Below are 16,343 nucleotides of genomic sequence, written 5' to 3' on the forward strand. Positions count from 1 at the left end.
TCAATAGCCCAATTTTTCAACGCCAAGGGCAACGACTATTCTTTTTCTACAACGTTTTACAACGGGTCTATGCAGTTCGTCTGCGAGCTGATCAGTGCATTTTAGTTCTTTAGCCACGACTCTGTTTTTCCCCTATATAACCTAACCCAAACTTGCCTTGGTAGATATTATTGGCTTTATTATACTACGCTCAATTCTTTCACGGATCGTTGGGTCTTTAATAGCATCCATTTGTTCAAGCATAATTTTATCAGCTGCGTTCTACTTTCTGTATCTGGAAAGTGTTGGTAAGCTAAATCATGATGGTAGGCAGCATTATCAACTTGATCAACTGGTTTACTCCAGTCTTGATAAGCATCAGTTGAAGTTAATTCTTCGTTTAAATTAGTTCCAGGTCCTGCAAAGTTCATTCCTGGAATATGCATTTCACCGGGAAATTTAGCCCACCGAAGCTTTTCTTTACTAGTTACCGAATTTAACGACGAAACCAAGTCTCCTCCAGTTTTAGTATGCATTTTTACAAACTGTGTTTTAACACAACCGAAAAAGACGCACTTTCCGCGAAGCATTGGTTTATTGTTTTTACCTACAACCTTTTGCACATCAACTGTTTCAGTTTTGCTTTTGCACTTTACGCAATACATTCAAATGAAAAAAATAATTTATATTTAAAATGGAAGTTACAGATCTTTCCTGAATGATGATATTTCAAAAAGATGCAACAGTAGACTTTAACCGAGATCAATACGAGGTCTTATAATTGGTAAAAGCGGATGCGGAAAAACTATACTATTGTTAAACATTTTACTACGACCAGGATGGTTAGACTACAACAACTTGAGAGTTTTTCGCAAGTCGCTATTTCAGGCGGAGTACAGAATTATTAAGAAAGCGTTTGAATAAAAGCTACCTAAACAAGAGATTCTAAAATTGTTTGCCGAACAAGACTTAAGAATAGAGAATGACGTTTCACCAGCTCTTTTAGTTGAAGAAATGGCTAAATGTTTAGATAGGCCAGCTGATATTGAATGTGATTTTTTTGAAATGTCTGATGATGTACCTGATCCTAGAGACTTGAGTAGCTCTAAAAAGAATTTAATGATTTTTGATGACCTTCAGTTGGAAAAACAAAACAAATGTGTAACTTATTACATAAGAGGACGCCTCAGCAATGTAGACTGCTTTTATCTCGCACAAAACTACTTAAAACTTCCAAGACAAACAATACGTGAAAATGCAAACTTTATGTGTTTGTTCCCACAGGACATGAAAAATATTAATCACATCTACAACGATCACGTTTCAACTAATATGTCAAAAGAAGAATTTAGAAATTATTGTAAAGTAGCCTGGGACCGTCCTCATGGATTTGCTGTTATAGATCTAACTTGTTAAAAAATAATGGTAAGTAAAGATCAGGATTTGACCACTTTTACATACCTCACTAATTGAAAAAAAAACTTTTTTCTAAATAAAATGAAAACAAGAGTGCTTGAGGACATGTTATCAGAATTAAAACAAATTAGGATTAATACAAGTCCGAAGAATTCTTTTCACATTATATTGAAAGGTAATGGCTCTCGAATTTGTACTTCTTTATGTCCAACAATTCAACTAGATATAGACAAACATTACGAAATGGCCTTAGTAAATTTGGAGACCTACTATTCATTTTCAAATATAGACTCTTTAAATAATAATTTTCGCTATTGTCCTGACGGAGAAAAATGGTTTGCTATAAATATTCCCGAAGGTTCATACGAAGTTGATGATATTAACGATTACGTCCAACGAATAATGAGGGAAAATGGGCATAACAACTCTGTCTCGGACGAGTACGCTATATCGCTATAGTCAAACGACAGCACACTTTAAACAGTACTTAATATAGCACAAAATTATAAAATAGACCGGACACCTGCAAACTCTATCAGAACGGTATTGGGGTTTAATGCAGAAGTATACGCATCAGGATATCACGAGTTAGAAAATATTGTAAATATATTAAGTGTTAGTAGCTTGAGAGTAACTTGTGGTATAATCAACTCATCATATGTTAACAATTCGACTGACAACGTTATATGTAGTTTTTTTTCATCAATCGGACCCGGGTATAAAATTATGGAAACACAAGTTAATTTGGTTTATTTACCTGTTAACTTAACGACAATTTCGTCAATAGAGACAAAACTCACTGATCAAAACGGGAAACGTGTAAATTTGCGTGGTGAAGATCTTTCGATAAGATTTCATATAAGAGAAAAGTAAAAGTTAATAAAGTCCTATATAAAATGAGTCGTTACGAGAATGTTAAAGTAAATATTAGCGAAGGTCAGAGGGAAAAAATTAAAAAAGCTAGTAACGTTAACAAACAATGGGCTTATGCATTGGTTTTCCCATATTACGTATAAGCTATCCGATCGACAAGTAGAATCGTTGAATCATCCTGGACAAGCTAAGACCATGATTGGAATGCTCAAGTATCCGGATGGGTTTTCAAAAGCGCATGGACTCAATCAGCTTTGGACTTAAGATTATGCGGCAACAGCTGTTATTGCAGACAACACAGACTTTGCTATCAGACAGGCATACCTTATTAAGACGCCTAACCCCAAGGGAACATTCTCGTTCGTTGTTCCGCTGAAACACATTTTCGGCTTTTGCGATGACTATGAAAAGATTGTGTATGGATTTAAACATACACTCGCACTTGTACGAAAAACTGAAAACGATGCCATCTTTAGACACAATGACGAAGATGAGGGTAAAGTAAGCCTTGATAAAATGTCATGGTTTATGCCTTATATTTTAACTGCAGATATGGAAAAAATTCAGCTGTACAAATCCATTCAGGCAAAGGTTACAGTACCCGTCGCTTTCAGTTCTAGACATTGTGAAAGTATTACAGAGCCACATTCTACGTCATTCAACTGGAGACTAAGTGTAAGAATACCAACCGAAAAACCGCGATACATTTTGGTAGGATTCCAAACAGATCGCAAAAATAATCAAACAAAAAATACATCGATATTCGATCATTGCAATCTAAATAGCATATAAGTGACTGTTGACAATCAGCGATACCCTGAGGCTGATTACAACTTATCTTTTCCAAACCAAAAGTTCTCACGAGCTTTCTATGAAGCGGCAAGATTTAGCGAAAAGTTTTATGGAATGGATCCGCTGATAACACAAAGTTACATTACTCCGGCGGATTTCAAAGACCTGTTTCCAATTATGGTGTTTGATGTCAGCAAACAAAGTGAGCGGTTAAAATATGCATCGGTAGAGATGCAAATCCAAGCGACATTCCACCAGAATGTGCCAGCGGGAACAGAAACGTACGCAGTTGTTATTTCCGACCAAATGATAAAATTTATCTCTGACGGATCTAAAATGTTTATAGTGATGAAATACAAAAATTGAATTGAGTTTAGTAATTTATTTACCATTATTATATAAGGAATCGAATTGTAATAATTTTGCGTGGTGTAGCGTCAACGGTCTGGGGCACGGCAAGGTATATATGGTCCTCCATATGGTTTGATGATGATTGGAAATGTAGGGAATGGGAAATGGAAGGAAAAGTAATACTAGAAAAAAAACAAAATGAATATTTGGAATGGGTAGCCGGGGGCAGACCCATGATAGAGAAAGATTAATATTTGGATTGGCTAGAAAAGACAAAAATGACTATTTGAAATGGCAAGAAAAGAAAAAGAACGAAGAAACATATAGAAAAAGAAAAGATGAATATTTTGTTTGGCTAGACAAGAAAAAAGATGAATATTTGGATTGGCTAGAAAAGAAAAACATGACTAATTGGAATGGCACGATTGGGCATTGGAAGATCGAATAGATCAAGAAAAAGAAAAAAGAAAGTGGAAGAATGAGTCAGAAAATATTGTAAACATCCCTTAAAAAATGAAAACGACTTTAAGTATTTTATTTTTTATATAAAAAACGAGATACACGAAGAAAGTGCTAATAAACATGTTAAAGGATATCAACATTACTACTACGACTTATCAGAGTATAATAGAGTTAATGTTGATTGCAAAGGAGAACGGATTAGATTGGAATCGAAAGGATATTGTTATTCCAGAATCTATTCCCAATGAAAAAAGACCGCGAGGTAGACCTAGACAGTTTTCATCAACAGTAATTGTTAAATTAACGAATGTTGAAACTGGAGAGGAAACAACCTATAATTCAAAATACTAAGCAATAAAGGCGCTTGGTTGTAATATAAAAAAGAAAAACAACGGCCAAGTGGTAAATGGAGTGAGGTATGAGGTAACGTTTTATAAGCAAAACTATATGCTTATAAAAAATGAAAATGACTAAAGTAATTTTTAATATAAATAAAATGAATACCGAAACTGTAAAAGAGTTGAAAAAAGCCGCAAAAGATCAAGGTATGCGCGGATATTCGAAGCTCACAAAAGCTAAGCTGATAGCGAGGCTGAGCGCACGTAACGATGAGGATGATGATGTATGGGAAGATGCGAGGGATGATGCAAGAGCTGATGATGTATGGGAAGATGCAAGGGGTGATGCAAGGGGTGAACCAACTATTATAAATAGGTTATTTAATTGGGCTGTTACACCTGTAAAGACAGCTGTAAAGAATAGCTATGCTTGGATTATTAAGCATACACCAGAGCCTGTAAAGAGAGCGATAGGCAAAAAGGCTGAGGCGTTTAAAGCAGAAGTCAGATCTATTTATAATAAATATTACCATAAGAAGCCGCGAAGTAGTGAACGTGATATTAAAATTAGTGAAAGTGCAATAGTAATTAGAGAAAGTAAAACTGCACTTAGACGTTTTGTTATTGATGGGGTTGAAAGAACTGATGCTCCAACATTTTTAGATATTGTTAGGCCTGAAGTTGTAAAGTTTATGAGCAAACATCGTCAAATAAAATTAATCTAGTGCTCGTGTGTGAAATGGAGCGAGTAGATATAAAAAGTGAAGAAGTAATTTAAGACGATGTGCCGTTTATATCAGAAACTGAATCAGTAGTGGAGGGAACTGATATAGACGAATTGTACAATAAAACATCAGACAATATTTTGGAATCCATTTCCATGTTTCAAATGAGAGGAAGTAATTGGAGACTAAAGTCCGTCATTATACTGGAAATTAACACCGTAACGTATAAGCCATTTAAAGGTAAATCATACATTCCATTGCCGGGTAAGTTGGCTGCTAAAAAGGCAATTATTATCCTGAAGAATGAAGATGACGATTGTTTAAAGTGGTGCGTCACGAGAGCATTAAATCCAGTTTTTAGACATCCCGAAAGAATAACCGAACAATTAAAAGAACAAGCAAAGTTGCTTCATTGGGATGGCATTGAGTTTCCAGTTGCAGTGAATGAAAATGTTATAAGGAAATTTGAAAGAAACAACAACTTGAGCATCAATATATTCGGTTATGATTCTAAAGAAAGTGATATTTACTCACTAATTATCAGTAAAAACTAAAGTGAAAAGGTGATTGATTTATTGTTGATTTCGGATGGAAAAACAAAGCATTATTGTTGGATAAGAACCTTTTACAGATTGTTAGCAGATCGAACCGAAACAGGTCATCACACTGTGCATTATTGTAAAAGGTGCTTAACAGAACATCGAACAGTTGATGGTCTTCAAAGACACAGGGAATATTGTTCATTACACAGCACACAAAAAATAGTAATGCCAGCAGAGGGAACAGCAGAGTATTTAAAGCATTACTGTAGATCAATGAGGGTTCCTTTTGTGATATGCAGACTTCGAATCGTTTATCGAGCCTATTAGTTCTTGTAAACCAAATCCAGCGACGTCGTTTACACAAAAGTTCCAGAAGCATACGCCGAGTGTGTTTTGCTATCACGTAGTATGCTCTGATGGCTCATTGTATAGTCAAAGGCCTGTAGTGTATTCAGCTAAGAATCAAACAGATGATGTCGCGCAATAATTTGTTAACTCTGTTGAACAAACGTCTGAGCATATTTTCAATAAGTTCAAATTTTCCGAGGAAATGATATTCACGAAAGATGATAAAACTGAAAACGATGCTGCAACCACATGTCATATATGCGAAGGTGCTGAAGGCGAGTTCCGATTAGAAGGCAACAATGATAGCTGTACAAAGGTTCGCGATAATTGTCACTTGACTGGAAAGTTTAGAGGAGCAGCACATTCAAAGTGTAATTTAGGGTATACAATTCCTAAATGTATTCCTGTATTACTACACAATCTTGCTGGATATGACAGTCATCTATTTATACAAAAGTTAAGTAATGGAGGAAAAATTAGCTGCATTCCAAATAACGAGGAGAAGTATATTACGTTCTGTAAGAAGATTGTTGTTGACACGTATAAAAACAAAAAAGGAAAGGAAACACCTATTTATCATGAAATAAGGTTTATCGATAGCTATAGGTTTATGCAATCGAGTTTGGATGCTTTATCTGGAATTCTTACCGATGATCAGTTTCGTGAATTGGCCAAGGTCTAAAGCGGTGATGAGTTTACACTCTTGAAACAAAAGGGAATCTTTCCATATGATTATGTGAGTTATGTTGAAAAAATCGAAGAAACATTACTACCCCCAAAGGAAGCATTCTACTCAATGCTCACGAGTAAAGCTATCAGTAATGATGATTATGAATTTGCAAACAAAGTATGGAAGGCTTTTGGCTGTAAAACAATAAGAGACTACCTTGAACTCTGCATAAAGAGTGATGTCTTGCTGCTGGCCGACGTTTTCGAAAACTTCAGAGATGCTAGCAATAAATATTATAAACTAGATCCAGCATGGTATTATACAGCGCCAGGACTATCTATGGGTGTGTGTCTTAAGTTGACAAAGGTAAAACTTGAGCTTATAAACGATTATGACGTGTTGCTAATGTTAAGGCAAGGTATTCGAGGTGGTGTTTGTACAATTTCAACGTGTCTTGGTATTGGAAACAATAAATATATGGGTGATGATTATGATAAAAGCAAAGACTCATCGTTTATAATTTGTCTGGATGCTAACAATCTCTACGGGTGCGCGATGAGTAAGCCACTTCCAACAGGGGGGTTTAAGTGGATGAATGAAAATGAGCTTAACGATTGGAAAAACATTTCATGCACAGAAGGACAGGGGTGTATTTAAGAAGTTGACTTGGAATATCCTGATTAATTACATGATCTTCTTAATGACTATCCACTAGCCCCTTAAAACATTAAACCTGAGGGATCAAAAGTTAATAAGCTTATTCCAAACTTGAACAACAAAACCAAGTATGTAGTACATTATGAAAACTTGCAGCAGTACGAAAAGCTAGGGCTCAGAGTTACCAACATTCATAGAGGAATTAAGTTTGATGAAAGCCCTTGGTTGAAAACATATATCGACTTGACCACTGAACAGCTGCAACTTACAACTTTGAAAAAGACTTCTTCTTCAAGTTAATGAACAACAGTGTGTTTGGAAAAAACAATGGAGAACATCGAGAATCGTGTTGATATCCGATTGGTTAATAATCATACACAAGCGGAAAAGCTCGCTGCAAAGGTTAATTATAAACGCTGTACTATATTTGATGAAAATTTAACAGCTATACATATGAGAAGAACCAAATTATGTTATAACCCATTTATCTTGGAATGTCTATTCTAGACTTAAGCAAGACAATAATGTACGAGTTCCATTATAACTACATCAAAGCTAAATATGGGAAAAGGGCGAAGCTATTGTTTACGGACACAGACAGTCTTGTCTACGAAATTAAAACTAAAGATTTTTATGCAGACATTTCAAACGATGTTGAAAGACTGTTTGATACGAGTGAGTTGGACTCCGAGCTAAACTGTATTCGTGTGAACTTTATCAAGGGAAGGAAAACAAAAAGTGTAAGGGGGTAAAAAAGAGCGTTGTCGAAAACACCATTACACACAACGATTATAAGAACGCGTTGTTTTCTTGCCAAGAATTGCCAAGGTCAATGAACGTTATCAGATCATACGCGCATGAAATATATACTGTAACGGTTAACAAAGTAGCTCTAAGCGCAAATGATAAAAAACGTATAATACAAAAAGACGGTATTCACGCACTGGCTTATGGAAATAAACTCCTAAGAAAAAAAACAACATTGATAGCACTATATAAAATGAGTTTTAATACCGAAAAGTATATAAATACTGAAGGAGTTGTATTACCAAACGAACCTCTATCCAATTTTCAGTTGAAAGATGCTGCTAAAAAGTTAAAAATTAAAAACTTGAGGGGTTTCTATGTTCGCGATGAACTTCCTAAAAGCCCTAAAAAGGTAGAATGTGGAATCCTAAATGTATGCGACTCGCGAGGAAATGGTACACACTGGACTGCTGGATCAAAAACGGTCATGAAAAACTGTACTTTGACAGTTATGGGTTAGCACCGCCAGTTGAACTCGTTTGCTATATAAGGAATCCTGTGTATTATAATAGCGAAAGAGTACAGAGGGATGATGAGGTTTTTTGCGGACACCCGTGTCTTCACATTCTTAAACAATGTGCGAGCAAAAGCTTTCAACATGTAATAAACTCATTATATTAAAAAAATGTGTATAAAAAAATGTCTGTAAACATAATAATAAACAGTATATAGATGATCAAGATGCTGTTACTTAATATTATGCTAATAATTTAACTAAAAAATGTAATTCGGGTTATGTTCTAATTTTGGAGGAGAATATAAGTAAAACTGGATTTGTAACAACTGCAAGTTCAGTTACTGATGATAAATTTTGAGCATACGGTGCATTTAATAGTGTTTACGATGATGGGTCTAATGGGCTGGGCTACACTTTCAAAAACTGGTTGACTTCAAATTAAATGTCCTGAACCCTTGACAATTTGGAGAGTTGCGTTAAAAGCTAGAGCTATAGATGGTAAAAATATAACTGGATTGACTATTAGTGGAAGCCATCATGGAAAAGAATTTGAACCACTGTTGACATCTACAACTAAATTGTTTGGATCTGCTAATGCTCCTTTGTTTTTCGATATTTCAACTACTAAAGCATACCAGTATTATAGACTCAATATAACAGCAAGTTCTGAAGCCGGAGATCTTTGAGTTCAAGTTATGCAGTTGTATGTTTTATCAACCTGAGTTAAGAGTATCAAACTCTAATTCAAAAAATTAGATTTTATTCGTTTGTTCTAGAATGTAGTTAGCGCGTAACTGATAAGGAAAATAAGAGGTTTTTGGAACTTCTTGGTTTTGGAAAATGTGGTATGATTATTGACAAAGACGATGGAACGTCCACCTTATTAAAATTTAATAAAACGTTGAAAATACCAAAAACATACAGCGTCCAACTGCATGATGAACTTAATCAAATGCTCTGGTCTAAACACGACGAGTTTGAAAAGATGGAAGCAACCATTAAAGAGTCAATAAAACAGTGGATCAACGTTAAAAACGGGATCAACTTAGGTTGATTGACAAATACGTGTTAAAATTAAAGTGTGATATGGAGGAAAAAAATATTGAGAGGTGCTATTACCACGGCATTCTTACTCGGAATGATCAAACCAAACGACATTGTTTACCAAGACTTGGAAATTAAACATATAAAAGGAGAATATTTTGCATAGGCCTAAACGGTCGAAGGTACTCCAGCCGCCCCGTCACGATAATAAGAAAATTGAATGTTCATGGTTAAGGTGTTATTCGAAAGTTTTAATACTTGTTTTAAATTTATGTTTAATGAAAGACCATAAATTTATAAAATTGTGGTTACTTCATGTTGACATTAAAGTAAAACTGCTTTAGTATATTTCTTTACGGAAGGGAAACGAAAGGGAAACGACCTGGAAACGACAGTGGCCCAGCCGCGCAATTTCTATACTACTATCAGCGGTATTATCTCTAGTGCAGTGATTCGTTAAAGTGCAAATAACCCAACTGGTGCATCGTAGGATTCGTTCTTCAAAATTACATACACTTTACACTCAGCACGAGCGTGTTCGTGAACGCAAAATGTTGAGTTGTAGATGAAAATATCATTGCGAACAAGCATCTGTTAAAACGTGTTATGTCAACGTAGTCTGGATTACGTGTCCCTGATATTACGTCAGTAAAAGACGAAAACATGCCCAACAACAACATTTAATAGGGGATGTTAAACGATGTAAATAAACGTTCATAAGAATATTGTTATAAGTCCTATATCAGCCGTTTACTTATATAACATATATAAATGTTTACTTATGATTTATCACGAGTGGCAAAGAGTTGTTCTCATTAGATGTTAAAGACTCCGTCCTCCTTCATTGCAAACTCCGCATACGGCTTTACAATGACATACAATAGTTTATATCTAACTAAATTACGATAAGTGTTCATTGAGTTTCAAGTTTAGCTAGTAGTCCTGTCGTTTCTAAAAGATGTACTTTTGTAAACTTTAGTTCAACCATGGTATAATCAACGTTGACCTCTGTTTTTTAATAGCATGAAGATGTTTTCCAATATTGTCTATCTCACATCTGAAATGATAAACATGACTATATGACATGATTTGCTAATATGAAACCAGGAAGAATAATCGGATTTACACATATTTAATCGTTAACAAAAAGTTAATAGAATTTCGATGCCTACCTCCATTGATGTGCAAAGATTTCCCCGCGACATCAAAGGAGGTAACACATAAAGTCAATTAAGCAGCAAATTTTCCAATAATACTCGTATCTTTCACCTTGGTAACGTCAATATCATTTTAATATCACAAGCAGGAATATTGAACCGGCCCATGATTGAGCGATCAACTGTTAATTGGACTGGTGACGAGTATTTCATAAATATTTTAATATCAAAGGCTAGTGATCAAACGCATAATGTATTTAAAATAGTACTGTAGCTGTGAATATATTTGAATAGATATAATAGATAGTTTCAAACCAAAAACGACCATAGATTAGCGCTTGAAACGTTGTCGTTATTTAAGTAGGACTGCTTCAGACAGTATATCATATTTAAATACTCAAAACTTTGTAAAGCAGTCGAATATCACACAATGTTCTCACGTTAAGAACAAGACACTATCATGAGACTAAAACAGGATTCGATAGTATTATTTGAAACAAAACAAAATGTTTGCCTTTAGGATTTTACAGAAATGCATATTTCAGACAAGTCTTGATTTACTTAGATAAGGAAAATAATGTCAAGCGATGTGTTTGATTGTTTAAGTACATGCATATTATAGTAAACCTGAATTGTACTTTTACAAATCAATGGACACCATCTTTAATGCATGGGTGCATATATTGATTTCGATCAGCCATGGAGAAATAAAGCCTTGACATGCCAGTTAACAAACGTCTATAAAATAATTGCTAACGTTATAAGAATATTTATGTAATTCCTTTTTTGTATTTTGTAATTGCATTTCTTTTTTTAGCTCAGCTGTCACTTAGTGACACGGTGAGCTTATTTGACCATGTGATGGCCGTCGTCCGTTGTGCGTGCGAGTGTGCGTCCGTCAACAATGTGTTTGTGTAGACAGTAAAGGTCACAGTTTTCATCCAATCTTTATGAAATTTGGTCAGAATGTTAATCTTGATGAAATCAGCGTTGGGATTGTATTTGGGTCATCTGGGATCAGAAACTAGGTCACCAGGTCAAATCATAGAAAAACCTTGTGTAGACAATAGAGGTCACAGTTTGCATCCAATCTTTATGAAATTTGGTCAGAATGTTTATCTTGATGAAATCTGGGTTGAGATTGTATTTGGGTCATCTGGGGTCAGAAACTAGGTCGCCGTTCTAAAACAGAGAAAAAGCTTGTGTAGTCAATAGAGATCACAGTTTGCATCAGATTTTAATGAAATATGGTCAGAATGTTTGTCTTGTAAAAATCTGGGTTGGGACCGAAATTGGATCATCTAGGGTCAAAAACTAAGTCGCTAGGTCAAAGTTTAAAAAAACTTGTGTTTACAGTAGAGGTCACAGTTTTCATCAGATCTCTATTAAATGTTGTCAGAATGTGCTTGATAAAATCTGGGTTGGGATTGTATTTGGTTCATCTAGGGTCAGAAACTAGGTCACTAGGTCAAATAATAGAAAAACCTTGTGTAGACAATTGAGGTCATAGTTTTCATCGATCTTAATGAGTAAGGTAAGCGATTCAAGGCCATAATGGCCCTCTTGTTAAAGAATTCGTATCACTATGCTTTTACATTTTTATAGTGGGTTACATTTAGTTGGAATATATACCTACATCATTACACGTAGTAACCTAATTAATGCTGTTGCCAGTGATTCGTTTAACTACTCCAAGTACATGTTCTTGAGACGTGTGATAGAATGGGAAGATATATGAGACACGTTCTGAGAAAACTGGGCTTAATGCATGTGCGTAAAGTGTCGTCCCAGATTAGCCTGTGCAGTCCTCACAGGCTAATCAGGGACAGCACTTCGCTTAACTTTTTTTAAAGGAGGAACTTCATTGAAACTAAAAAAACATAGAAGAGGAAAGTGTCGTCCCTGATTAGCCCATGCGCACTGCACAGGCTAATCTGGGACGACACATTACGCACATGCATTATTCCCAGTTTTATCAGAACGCGACTCATATTTAGCTCACTGCCAACGTTGAACAACACTTACCATCTGCGCATTAATGTCACAGCGTACTACCCTTCACATAATTTATCAAACAATCGACCGCAACGACAAAATTTATGATCACTTGATGTTTTCATTTGATTTTTATTGCATATAGAAGTACTTCTTATCGCCATTATCATTACTTGAGCACATTAATATTATTCCAAGCATTGTTTTATTTAACAATATTTGATATGACTATATTTTGTAGATTCAGAATGAAAATGTGGATACTTAATTACTGTCCCGTCTTACTTGAGAACATGTTTTATACATGATTCATATTTTAATTCGTCCTTTTAAAGACAGGATGGAATTGAATAAACCTTTATGCACTTAAATCGATTGCACCTTTGGAGTTTTATGCACTAAATTATTAGTTGATATAGTGCATATATTTATTATATGTTACAGTTCAAACTTCATAAACACAAAGTAAAGCAAAACCTGAGCGTTCATGAAATACTGCATGATAAATGTGTTTGTCTTCAGGTGTGTTTGATTATAATACATGTGCATAATTAAGAAAGTTTGATTAAATATGGAACCGCACATGGTTTACTAACGTAGAAAACGTTAAAATGTGCTAGAATTAGGTCAAACATTTGTTAATTGCACGATTATGTGCATGCATTTGTAACAGTTATACCTTTATTTAATGAAGAAATAACAAATTAAGTTTTTAATTTGTTTGCGCATTTTTATTTTGTGTTTGTCTTAACAACATGCCAAACAATGTTTTTACAATGTTTTTAGTATTTGTAAGAATGCATGAATCACCAAGACACCACAAGCGTATGCCAAATAAAATGTTAATTATATTTCGACATTTGCTTTACTCAATTCATTCTTTAAACGCACCATATCCTTGATAATTCTGTAACAAATCAAATGTTGTTATCCATGACATTTCACATCCATGGACAACCAAATATACCGCAGATAAGTATCGAGCTTAATATCCGAACTTTCAAGAAAGCCTCGTTTAACCAAGGTTCACCATACATAGCTTGAGATAAAGAACACTTGTCCCTTGCAAGGTCCTGAAATTTTGGAATGTGTGCTGTAAATATTCATTACTAGATTAAGGAACCAGTTACAACTAGCTTTGTTAGAAGATAGATTAATGCATCAAGGTCATAGTAGATCACAACATATTAGCCCATTTATGCCTAGCGTCTAGAAAAAAGCCTTGGCAAACAACGAAGACCCAGAGGAGACGCCGCATGGTGCGGCGTCTTATCAGGTTCTTCGCTGTTTGCTTAAAGGAATTTCTGTAAAAATATTCTAAATATAAAAATAATAATACTAGAAATATCTAATTTTCGTAATAAATTGATCCAATTTAGGATTGGGGAGTCCACTAGGAATAAATTGGTAAAGTAGGGTTTAGTTCTCATAAGAACTTAATATGTGAGATTGTTTCTTCGCAAACCCAGACGCGTAATTGTAATATAACACCTGGCATTGCATGCTAAACTCCTAATATCCAGTCTTACTGAGAAATAAATATGTTTGAGGCGACTACTGTTTATTGACTTTTTAGAACAGAACATGTCCATTTTACGCCAAGGCTTTTGAAAAACATGCATTTCAAAAGGGCGAACTACATTGTACATTTATTACCAGTCTGTACTATGCCCCTTGTAGACTGGACCTTAGTTCACAAGTGCTACAGAAAAAAAGCTCAACATTTAACAAACAAAACCAACTGTATTTGTCTATTGTTGTAGAAGAAAATAAAAATGTTAAAATAATATTGAATTAAAAAACGTTTTGATGACAATATCACACAATGGCATTCATTTAATACAAATGTTTATAGTAAAATTTATTAGACGAATTGAACATTAGTAATACTTCATGAGGAATGATAAGCATAATATGTCGTGTTCTGATAAAAATGGGCATAATGCATGTGCGTAAAGTGTCGTCCCAGATTAGCCTGTGCAGTCCACACAGGCTAATCAGGGACGACACTTTCCGCCTAAACTTGATTTTCGGTAAGGAGGGACTTCCTTGAAACTACAAATACCATTAAAGCGGAAAGTGTCGTCCCTGATTAGCGTGTGCGGACTGCACAGGCTAATCTGGGACGACACTTTACGCACACGAATTAAGCCCAGTTTTATCAGAACAAGACTCATATTAAGACCTACCGCTACTGGTATTGCTTCGAGATGGTAGCTTTGTTTACAATAGGAATAAACACAACACTTAAGGATTTATGATCATTTGGTCTTTATGGTACTGTAAATATATGGCGATTATTGACCTAATAATTAATACTTAATAATGTAACTAAAATCACAATATGCACATAATATACTTTGAAAATGAAATATAACTTACATATACAGAACACAATGGTTAAATAGTGGGTGGGATTTGAATCAATACATGGTAAAACAAAAATATGTTATTTTGTATAATCAAAGTGTTGTTACAAACATACCACTTATTATCTATCACTTTTATATGATGTACAAAATTGTACTCATAGTTGTCAATATTTGTTGAAAAATCAGTAGACTGATACATGGTGTCTTGTTCTGAGAAAACTGGGCTTAATTCATGTGCGTACAGTGTCGTCCCAGATTAGCCTGTGCAGTCCGCAGAGGCTAATCAGGGACGACACTTTCCGCCTAAACTTGATTTTCGGTAAGGAGGGACTTCCTTGAAACTAAAAATACCATAAAAGCGTAAAGTGTCGTCCCTGATTAGCCTGTGCGAACTGCACAGGCTAATCTGGGACAACACTTTACGAACATGAATTACGCCCAGTTTTCTCAGAACAATACATGTATTTTCTGTATTTTCCCATAATGATGCTCTTGTATATGGCTTTACAATAATGCACGGTAAGCATTAAATGCCTTTATTTATATGTTATGCTGTTTTAGTTTTCTTAAATGTGTTTTAAGTTTAAGCTCTTTTTTAGAAAGCAAAAAAGTATACACTTTAATTGCTTGAAAACTATTTTAATACAATATATTGAATCTATGCTTGGTTATTCATTGCGCATTTATACGTTTTACATAAAATAATTGTTTAAATCATCCATGTTTCATGCATTTAAAAAAATATAGTTTTGAAAACAAAATATTGTTGCCAAAAACGATTCTCTTAATACAAGTCACGATGACTTTACTTCATATTTGTGTGATATGCAAAACAAGGTATTTAGCTCTGTTAAAATGATATAACTATGGATAGTTAGAAAATTGACTGTACCAATCATACATCCTTACCACAAGTGTGTGCATGTGCGCAAAATGTAAAGCTATGAATGCATATTTTCAAATTTGATTTTTGGTAAGAAGGGACTTCCTTGAAACTAAAAATACCATAAAAGCGGAAAGTGTCGTCCCTGATTAGCCTGTGCGGACTGCACATGCTAATCTGGAATGACACTTTACGCACATGCATTTAGCCCAGTTTTCTCAGAACAAGGCTCATATTATAATTAAACACTTTATACCTATAAAAGAACTGTTAAAATCGACTAGGCACTAGCGTTCTAGTAGGCACTGGGTCGAAAAGGGGCCTGGGCGTAGGTCCCAAAAGTTTCATTGCCTATGGGCGTCTACGGTGCTAATCGGGTACTGAAAAAACGCTATAACGGCATCACAGCCATCCCTGTTTCGTGATCCAATGTGGCACCGTTTCTTTACTGTTTGTGGTGGTCCAAACGCAATGA

Source organism: Dreissena polymorpha, chromosome 9 (assembly GCF_020536995.1).
Source record: "Dreissena polymorpha isolate Duluth1 chromosome 9, UMN_Dpol_1.0, whole genome shotgun sequence".
In the NCBI taxonomy this organism is placed as follows: Eukaryota; Metazoa; Mollusca; class Bivalvia; order Myida; family Dreissenidae; genus Dreissena; species Dreissena polymorpha.